Source organism: Pelodiscus sinensis, chromosome 24, assembly GCF_052426305.1.
Source record: "Pelodiscus sinensis isolate ZL-2025 chromosome 24, ASM5242630v1, whole genome shotgun sequence".
In the NCBI taxonomy this organism is placed as follows: Eukaryota; Metazoa; Chordata; order Testudines; family Trionychidae; genus Pelodiscus; species Pelodiscus sinensis.
In genome coordinates, this window is record NC_143075.1 from 466,619 (window position 1) to 477,271 (window position 10,653).

A 10,653-nucleotide genomic window follows, 5' to 3' on the forward strand; every position below is an offset into this window, starting at 1 on the left:
CATTATTTCTGTGCTTGGGTTTCATAGTCTGAGAGCACTGAGGCTTTTGTGGTTTCCTCTGAGGCAGAGTATGAGTTTAGCAATTGCCACTACAGCCTATCATTAAAGTGGAGCTATATTTAATCACATGCTCCAACACAGGACACATTCTCACATTTTCCTGCCCACCTGACAAACCAGCTGTAATGCTAAATTGCAACCTGTTTTCAGTGCTGATGATCAGCCAGGCTGTATCCTAATAGGTGTCACTTCACTAGAAATGTTTCTCCTTTTGCTTCCACCTCGTCATTCTGTCTCTCCACCCAAGCTGCATGACTAACCCCCATGTACTCCTCCCACTCCTGTCTCCAGGCCTTGTTCCACGTGTGCCCAGCTGCCTGAAAACCCCTCCCTAACCCAATCTGTCATGCCTTCATCTTTCAAGTCTCTCCTTAAAGCACTTTGCTTCCTGAAAGGTTTGAGCCTTACTTCTGCCCTCAGCAGAGCATTTTCAGATGAACAAAATACAAAATCAAGATTAAACTTCAATAAAGTGGCTATCTCCTCACACTCAGCACTACTGCAATTTGTCATTCCAGCCCTTGGCTGTATTCTTTTGACAAGTTCTTCATACTGATCTCTAAAGTGTCCACCACACAAGCAGCCACCTTAACTTGCTGTGAGAAGGGTAGCCCAGGCATCAGTAATTCTATTTTTATAGGGGACATTAGACTTTATTTAGATCTAATAAAGCTGGTGTACGTTGCAAGTAATCGTTATCCACCAATTCCCTCTGTAGCAGCAAAAAGTGGGCACTGAAAAAGCAAAAGCAGTCCTGCAAGTTGTCATTTATCAAGCTGACCTATCATTGTATGAGAGGCTAGTAGTATCTGTGTACCTTTGGGTTAAATACATGAAATTGATACTTTTGATAGCAAAAGCTAGTCCATGCTCTGGACAAGTTGTTTTTCCTTGTTTGCTTTGCTGCATTCATGAATAGTAGTAAATAGTCCAATTTCAGAAATGTTTAATGGCCTCTTCTAGGAAGAACCTCTATACTGCAGGAATTCCCAGTCATATATGCTCAGTGCCAATTTATTGCAAAGTATATGAGCGCGGATAGTGAACTGAACACTTATGTGCCCTGAAACTCTTTGTTTGCCAGTGTAGCTAAAAAGAAACCAGCCCCTCCTTCCTCTCTACTAAAATGTTCCATTCTACCAACGCACCCCTACCATCCTCTAAGCTTCACATCTCTGGGAATTTTCTACCAAGGAGGGTGAATTTTAATCAAGCAATTAGTGTGGGTTCAGAGGCCAGCATTGGAAGATGGTACCCTAGCTGTATTCCTTTTGTTTATGGTGGCAGAAACATTTTCAGATGCTTAGCACTTTGTTTTTGGGTGTGTGTGGAAAGAATAGAGGTGGCAGAAGTCCCTCTCCTCTGGGTTGAAATGTTTCCTATTCAAGTAGTCTTGTCAATCTTCTGCCCCAAGCTGTATATGGGCCTGTTACACTTGTTTAGCAATGATAAATTTGGGAAGCTCCTGACTTTTTTTTTTTTTTTGGGTGCATGTAAACTCTGACCTTCCTTTCACAGATTATTTTTTCCTTTACTGAATTTCCAAAGAATTTTGCAAGGTTTTAGTGACTTAACTCTTCTTGACTTGAACAGGACTTCCACACTACATGTCTAAATTGATAATCAGTCTCGTGAGCTGCTATAATTCTTGTTTGACAAATGACGCACAGACCTAGAACTGAGCTGTGTGAGCTAACAGACCTTATTTCATCAAGGACTATGCAAGATTGTTGCATACGACAATGCTTTCCCTTTAAAAAGCTTTCGTGATGTGGTTTCCCCAAGTACTCTGAACCTATTCAAGGCTTAATGCTCCTTGTTGGCAGCAAATTTAGGAAGGCGCTGACTAAGGAGGTGGGGAAGTTTCTTGTGTACATTCCCAGACAGTGTAGGATTTCTGTATATTTTTGGGGCTAAATCTTGGGTGGGTCACAAGTCCTGTTTCCAGCTACCCAGGTGAGTAATCAGCCTTTCAGCTGTACAGGCAGCTCTGCAGGTTCCAGCCAACAGAGGTGGTTCTGCTCATCTACTAGCATGTGCTAAGACTTGTCAAGGCATCGCATCTTGCTTGTGCAAGAAATTCAGATTGTGTCTTTGAATGTGCAGAGGTTGGGCAGCATGCATTCATCTGGCTAGAGCTGAGCACTGCATAAGAGGGAAGCCCATGGTCAGGGCAAGCAGCTTTCAAAGTAGATGTGACTAGAACTAGTTCTTACTGGTGGAAGTTGCAGAAGCCACATTGCTTGATGAATTTGAAACCAGAAAAGGGAACTTTCCTGCACTTGCCCCTCTTGGATGGCTTTATGGTGATTTAATATTTCTAGACTAGATGCCTATATAAGGGATAGTAGATGCTTCCACCATTCCTCTAGAATCCCCATCTCTTCCTACCAGGAGCCTGAGTTACCTGCCCCATAACACATTGCTCTGCTTCAGTGTAAGCCCTTTCTCAGAATAGTGTATTCATCTTGTCAAAGAAAATGACCCTGTGAATTCCTGCCTAGGATATATAGTTGTCATGCTGGGCACCTTCTACCAAAGGTTCTAGAGTTTTTGCTAACCTCACAGAGCCAAAGGAGAATTTTTTTTTCCAAACTCTAACTCCTTAGAAATTTTCAGCACCATTAACAGTAATGGCAACAGACTAGTATTCCCAGCTGTCAACTGAAACTGGTCCCATTGAAGTTAAAGTAATGCATGCCTCTATAACTGGAGTTCACATTTTCTTCTAGTCTCACCCTTGGTTTTACTCCTATAGAAAGACTTGGAGATGCAAATTCAGCTTTGGAATAACAGATGTGATGCTCTTGCTAAGCTGCCATATTTGCAAGGCTATAGGTGGTAGATTCCTGGGCAAGGGTGCTTCAGATGTCCAGTCCTCTGAAGAAGTGGGCTGTGCCCATGAAAGCTCATGATCCCATCTCCATGTTTTGTTAGTCTTTAAAGTGCTACTAAACTATTTAAGTTTTTTGTTTTACAGACTAACTCGGCTACCCCTCTGAAGCTTCTAGAAATCAGTGTTATGCACAGGCTAAAAGTTGGGTCCTTTTGGGTTTCTTTCTAGTGGATTGTTTATATTACTGTAGTTTCTAAAAGTCTTGTTCCTAGACTTCACGCCTTCCATGCTAGATTAGTCATAAACACAGAATAAAAATATTATGAACTCCACAGAAGGAAGAAAGTTTAAGATAAGATGTGGATAGACAATAATATGGATACACAAAGCCAAGTGGAAGCAAAAGGGTAATGTTGGAAGGGTGGATGGAACTTGCAGCATAGCAGAAATGCCTGTTTCCCTCAGGTTAAATGTAAGAGGAAAAGCCTTAAACACAGGATAACTAAAGGTCTTGTGATTATCCCTTTCTGCCAGGCTCCTACTGTGAGCATTGTATTCATTGCCAGATACAGCTGATCTAAGAGGGGTAGTATTAACAAAAGGGAGAAGTTGAAGGATGTTTTTTGGCAGCTGTATCGCAGCTATCGATCGCTACTGGAAGTCTAGTACATGGTTTTAATTATATGAACTTTATTTGTCAATATAATTGTAAAGAATTCTAAGTAGTGACATGGTGATTAGCCGTTGTATACACTGAAAGAGGTGTTGCATCTCCTCCCATCCTGCATTGTAATTCTGGCCTTGCTTCAGACCTACCCAAAATGCCTATTTCCAGCCACACACAGCTCATTATTTTTTTGAGTCACATAAGGATGCCACACCTGTGGTTGCTCATAAAATGTTGCATTATTTAAATACGGGGATGCACTAAATCTAGTTGGGGTTAATTTTGCAAAGGTGTTAGCTGCTCAAGCTCAGATCGCAACTGTCATCAGAACCCTGGAAGCACCAAGTCACTAGTCAGTAGTACACAAAATGATCTCAAGCAAAATGAGAAACATCTTTGATTAAAGTATGCGGCTTCCCTTTGAGCCCAAACATGTTATTGCCACCTACAAGTTGTTCACAATCAGACTTTCATTCTTGACTCTAATATTCTCCTGTCATATTCTTTTCTAGACTAACTTTCTTTTCTATGCTCTTCTCCTCATCTCAGACCTGTACAGGTGAGGGTATATGGGGGGAGAGGAGTCCATCCTAGCCTACACCATGAACAATTTAAGGTAACTCCATATTTTTGCTACTTCTGGTTTTTTTTTGGTTTTTTTTTTTTTTTGCGCTATCTCAAAATCCTGCTGGATGGGATACGTGGCATCCTTTTGGATAACCAATCCCCTTGCAAGTCAAGCATTGTCCTTTGCAGAATAAGGCATAAGGCAGTCCTAGTGATAGTGCCCCCTGCAGTGTTGTTTACTTCCCTGTAATTTGTGCATGGTCATTTGTGCTATTTTGACAGCTCAGAGTCCCAAGAGGCTATAAGTAGAGCCCTGTATGCATACAAAATCCATATATGCAAAAATGAGCTGTGGATTCCTAGGAATACCTGCAAACTTGCAAGGTTCTATATACAAATTTTGTAACTGCATCTGCAAAAATGAGCTGAGGCTATCTGTATTTTCAGGACTCTAGCTCTAAGTAGGTTGGGATGCACCTTGTGACTTGACTTTTTGACATCTATCATGTTGACAAGTTAGTCAAGAAGATGGTGCCTGTGTCCTGGTCATACATCCAAGTAGTTACTGCTTAAGCAGTACAAACTGCCAATACACTATTCTGATTTAAAATCAGCATAACTCTTGTGCATTGGCAGAGGCCTTTCTGCTGCCAGGTGCCTAATGACTCAGGATCCAGCAGGAGCTGGAGGAGCACACCTTGATGGCTTCTGGGGTACTTACAATAATAGTCTGCATTTCTTTTCTTTGCCAAAGCCTCTCTCCTTTTGGATTAGCTTTTTGCATGGTATGTTCCAGGTTTGCTGAAAAACTAGGATGTTCTACCTTGACAATAAGGAGATTTTTAGTGTTCAGGACCCCTACTCCAGAAACAGTCTGAGTTTATGGAGGGGGATTGTGCAGGTGCCACCAATGTTGCCATAAATCCTCAGGGAAAGCCAGGAAAAATGGCTATTTACTTTCATAACTGTTCTTCAAGATGTTGCGTGTGCACAGCTTGTTGGAGAGTTTTCCCTTAGCAGTAATCGTGAGGGAAGCAGGGGAGTCCCCTAGAATGGCGCCTTTATAACGGTGCATATATACCCCTGCTGGCCCTCCACCCCTCAGTTCTTTCTTGCTGGAATGCTCTGTTGCAGGTGAGGACAGGTGGGATATGGAATGGACATGAGCAACACATCTCGAAGTACAACAGTTCTTCGAGTGTTGTCCCTGTGGGTGCTCCACTGTAGGGCTGTGTCTACACTGGCGGGGAGTTCTTGCGCAAGAACACTGACATTCTAATCTATGAAATCAGTGCTTCTTGCGCAAGAACTATGATGCTCCCACCCAGGAAGAAGCCCTCCTGCACAACTGTTCTTGCACAAGAGGCCAGTGTAGACAGGCAACATTAATTTCTTGCGCAAGAAAGCCCTATGGTTAAAATGGCCATCAGAGCTGCTTGCGCAAGAGAGCGTCTACACTGGCATGGATGCTCTTGCGCAAAAGCACATGCCAGTGTAGATGCTCTCTTCTGGAAGAGTTTTTGCACAAGAACTCTTCTGCAAAAGAGTTCTTGTGCAAAATCATGCCAATGTGGACGTAGCCTAGGTGTCGGGTCCTGTCCCGGCAGCGCAGCTTGGAGATTTTTGGTAGCTGTAGTCGGCCGGATCGCACATGCACAAAGTGCATCTCACACCATTTGCGCCCTTTTGCCTCGTGCAACCCAGCTCCCGCCAGTTCCTCTCAACCGCTCATGGGTCGCAGACAGAGCTCCCTTCATCTCTCGTTAATCTGTTCAAACAGGAGAAAATTGTACATACTTAGTATTTGTTTTTGTCATAGTCAGCGGTTAGTAGTAGCTCTTAGGATAGTTAGTGTAGTTTGGTTTAAAAAAAAGGGGGGGGGGAAGAAAACCACAAAGAGAGGGCAGAGTTAATTGAGCACTATGCCAGGATTGCCCAGTTTTAAAAAGTGCGACTTGTGCAGTCCCCAGAGAGAGTATGGAAGGCATTATGGATACATGTATTCCTCTAGATGATCATCACCCTGCCGCTATTACTACTGTCACAGAAAGCATGCGTCATACCGGTGGTCTAGGAGGTGCTCCCCTTGCCATTGCGGATCACCCAGACACACCCCAGGCCACCTTCAGAGGCGGAGCCCCCTTCCGTATCTCTCCCACCACAGACTCCACCATCCCAACTGCAGCAGTCGGAGCCTGAAGAGGGGCAATTGTCAGAGACCGAGGAACAGCATGCTGACTTCTCCCCAAATTATAACTCTTCATCTTCACCTGATGAAGCTGTTATTCCAGGGGATGTGTCCCCTCCTGACAACATACGCCTGTTTCAAGAGCTTTTCAAGCATGTCACTATGAGCCAGGAGTTCCAGTTGGTGGAGGTTAAAGATAAACATCTCCTGAAAAACCTCCAGCCTACCCAGTGCTCCAAAATAGCACTTCCTATTGATGAGGCCATTATGGGGCAGCGGAGGACATCTGGCAAACGCCAGCCTTAGCTCCTGTGACAAGTAAAGAAGCGGAGAAGTATTTTGTGCTATCCAAGGGCTTTGACAACTTATTCAACCACCCTCAACATAATTCCGTAGTGGTGGATTCTGCCCAGCTCCGCTCAAAAGCCCCCCAATATAGAGGCACAGACACACAATACGAAGCTTGACCTTTTCGGAAGGAAGGTGTACTCTTCGGCCACCCTTCTACTGTGTATCGCCAACTACGCAGCCTTACTGTCAAAACATGATTTCAACAATTATATGAAACTGACAGCTTTAATGGACCATTTTCCTGAATCCAAGTGTCCAGTGCTAAAATCTATAGTGAAGGAAGGCTATGTATCGGCTAGGACAGGATTCCAAATTGCCCTAGACATAGCTGACACAGCCACCAGATCTACGGCTACTGCAATCGCTATGAGAAGATCTTCATGGCTCCAATCAGCGGGGGTCCCTAAGGAATTGCAGTCCAAAGTGGAGGACCTCCCCTTTGATACGCAGAAACTTTTTGCTTGGACAACTGATGAGGTCCTCCACTCCAGTAAGGACTCCCGGACCACCCTCAGAATGCTAGGGATGTATACACCCGCGTACTGTAGGAGCCGCTACTAACCTTATCAGAGACGCTATGATTTCCATTGTTCTCAACAGCAGCACCAATGGCCCTTTGACCAAACCAGACAGACACAAAGGCTGCAAAGAAGGCGCGCACAACCCCACCGAACCCCCAGTCAGCCTACAAATAAGCAGCAGGTTTGACTCCTTGGTCCAGGGCTCCCAATCAACTCCAGTGGTCACCCTACTACAACCTACAGGCATCTTTCATCACTGACAGAGACCCTATTTCCGCCAATGGGCCACCATCACCTCAGACCGATGGGTTCTGGAGATCGTGACAACAGGCTTCATGATTCCCTTTTTGTCTCTTCCTCCCACTACTCCACCCACCCCATCCCTCTTCAGGGACCCCTGTCACAAGACTCTGCTCAAGCAAGAGGCCCACCATCTCCTGTCTATCGGAGCAATAGAGAGGGTGCCAGATGAGTTCAGGGGAAAAAGTTTCTATTCTTGATACTTTCTCACTTGGAAGAAATAAGGGGGCTGGAGACCCATACTCGATCTTCGGAACATAAATCAGCTATTAAGAAAGCAACGCTTCAAAATGGTGACCCTTGCCTCCATAATTCCTTCCCTGGACCACAAGGATTGGTTTGCAGCCCTGGATCTCCAAGATGCGTATTTTCATATTACGATTCATCCAGCACACAGACGATTTATTCAATTCATAATAGACCAAGAGCACTTTCAATACCGTGTACTGCCTTTCGGCCTGTCATCGGTTCCCAGGGTGTTTTCAAAGACCATGGCAGTCGTAGCAGCACACCTTCAGCTGCAGGGGGTCGTAATCTTCCCCTATCTTGACAATTGCCTCATAAAAGCTCGTTCCCCTGCAGAAGCGCCAGATGCACATTCGCATCACTGGAACTACTTGTCAATGAGCAAAAGTCCATCTTGGTTCCAGCACAGAATGTAGAGTTTATAGGGGCATGGCTTGATTCCACAGTGGCACGCACATACTTACCAATTCAGAGATTCCAAGCAATCCAGGATCTCATTTCCGTATTAGTCACAAGTCCTACCACTCCAGTTCTCATGTGTCTGCAGTTGATGGGATATATGGCAGCTACGACCTATGTCATCTATCAGGCCAGACTCCACTTCTGGTGTCTCCAACATTGGCTGGCATCAGTGTACATCCCAGTGAAGCATCAACTCAACAAGGTGGTATCCCCTCCTACTAAGGTTCGAGCGTCCCTTGCCTGATGGGCGGATTTGCAGAATCTCTTGGCAGGAGTTCCTTTTCCCGATGCCAACCTTCTGCACCGATCACGACGGACACCTCCCGTATTGGCTGGGGAGCCCGTATGAACTATATGTCCAAGAAGGGCAGATGGTCAACAACGGAGGCCTCCTTCCACATAAACCTATTAAAGCTCAGGGGGGTCTTCAATGCCTGCAGACATTTTCAGACCTGTATCCGAGGAAGAATTGTCATCATCCTTACTGATAACATTGCTACAATGTATTATATAAACCGTCAAGGTGGGGCACACTCTCAATCCCTTTGTGCGGAGGCGGTTTGCCTTTGGAACTGGTGTATTCGCAACAGTCATGTTAACAGCGTCCTACTTACCTGGCATGAGCAACATACCTGCTGAGGGAGTCCGCAACTATTTTGCACCAGATCACAAATGGGAAATCAGACCAGACATTCTCCTCTGTGTATTCTGATGATGGGGTTTCCCATGGATAGACCTCTTTGCCAGGTAACAAAATGCCGCCAATACTGTTCCAGAGTGAGTGTCGGTTGAGGATCTCTAGGAGATGCCTTCCTCCTACACTGGGGCAGTTCCCTTCTCTACGCATTTCTACCCATAGTCCTCATACCCAGGATTCTAGACAAGATCAAATCAGACAGTACAACCTTAATCCTCACAGCTCCTGCCTGGGCGAGGCAGACATGGTACCTGTTTCTTCACAAAATGTCCCTTTGGCTACCATACACCGTTCCCGACCTCCCAGACTTGCTATATCAGAACCAAAGCCATATCCTGCACCCACAACCTCGTACACTTCATCTCACAGCGTGGCTCCTAACTGGCTCAACTCATCAGAAGACCTTTGCTTGAGTCCATTCAAGCAAGTCCCTATGCATAGTAGGAGGCTTAGCACTTGGACCACCTACCAATATAAGTGGAAGCGGTTTTCATCATGGTGTTCCACAAAGGGGATTATCCCAGAGAATGCCCCTATTCTTCACATTCTTGACTACATTCTGTCTCTACAACCATTGGGACTCGCGATCGCCTCCGTCAAAGTACACCTAGCGTCTATCTCGGCCTTTCATCACCACATAGATGGCACATCAGTTTTTACCCATCCTATTATGAGAAGGTTCCTGGCAGGTCTAAAGAATCTTAATCCACCTGGGAGACCTCCTCCTCCATTGTGGATTCTTAGACACATTTACCCAACCTCCTTCCCCCCTTGAACCCGTGGCCACCATCTCTCTTCCCATGTTGATGCTTAAGCTGACTTTCCTCCTCGCCATAACGTCGGTGCACAGAGTTAGAAAGCTACCGGCTCTGATATTAGCTCTATCTTATACAGTGTTTCAAAAAGAGCTGCTGATCCTCAGACCCCACCCATCCTTCCTCCCAAAAGTGTGCGCAGCATTCCATATCAACGAACCTATTGTTCTTCCCACTTTCCACCCAAAGCCTCATACCAATGCACAGGAGGCTCTTACACACACTCTGGACATCCGTCGCACATTAGCTTTCTACATAGACAGGACCAAGAGTTGGCAGAAGACATGTCGGCTGCTGATCTCTATAGCCGAATGGTCAAAGGGAGAGGCACTCTCCTTACAACGTGTGGCTAGACTTATAACCTCTTGCATCAACATGTGCTATTCCCTATGCAGTAAACCCCTTCCCTTGTGTCAGATCTCAAGTGGATGAGTGGAACTTGCGGGAGCCGGATTGCACGTGAGGCAAAAGGGCGTGAACGGCGCAAGGGTGCTTTGCACATACGGCTACTGAAAATCTTCAAGCTGTGGTGCTGGGACGGGACCTGACACCTACACTGGAGCACCCATCGGGGGGGGAACACATCTTGAAGAACCATCATTACTGTACCAAGGTGAATAGCTTAAAATGAGTTAAATTCATTATAGTAGTTTAGTGAGTTTAAATTCTTTATTACTTAATTAGTTTAAAAAAATCTAGATTAGTATAAGAGGTTTTTTCTTTTTCTCTCAATTAATTCCTTCCTGCAGTCTCTGACTGCTTCCATAGACATGCCTGGCTCACCGGGGTATAAGGCTCTTTACATGAGGTGCAGCGCTATCCTGATAGCAGATGGTCACTCACAATGTGTCCACTGCCTTGGAAAGCAGCATAACACTCAGAAATTCCCTCATTATGCAAAGCTAAAGTTGTGGGCACAGAAGGACAGAGACCTCCGGCTCAA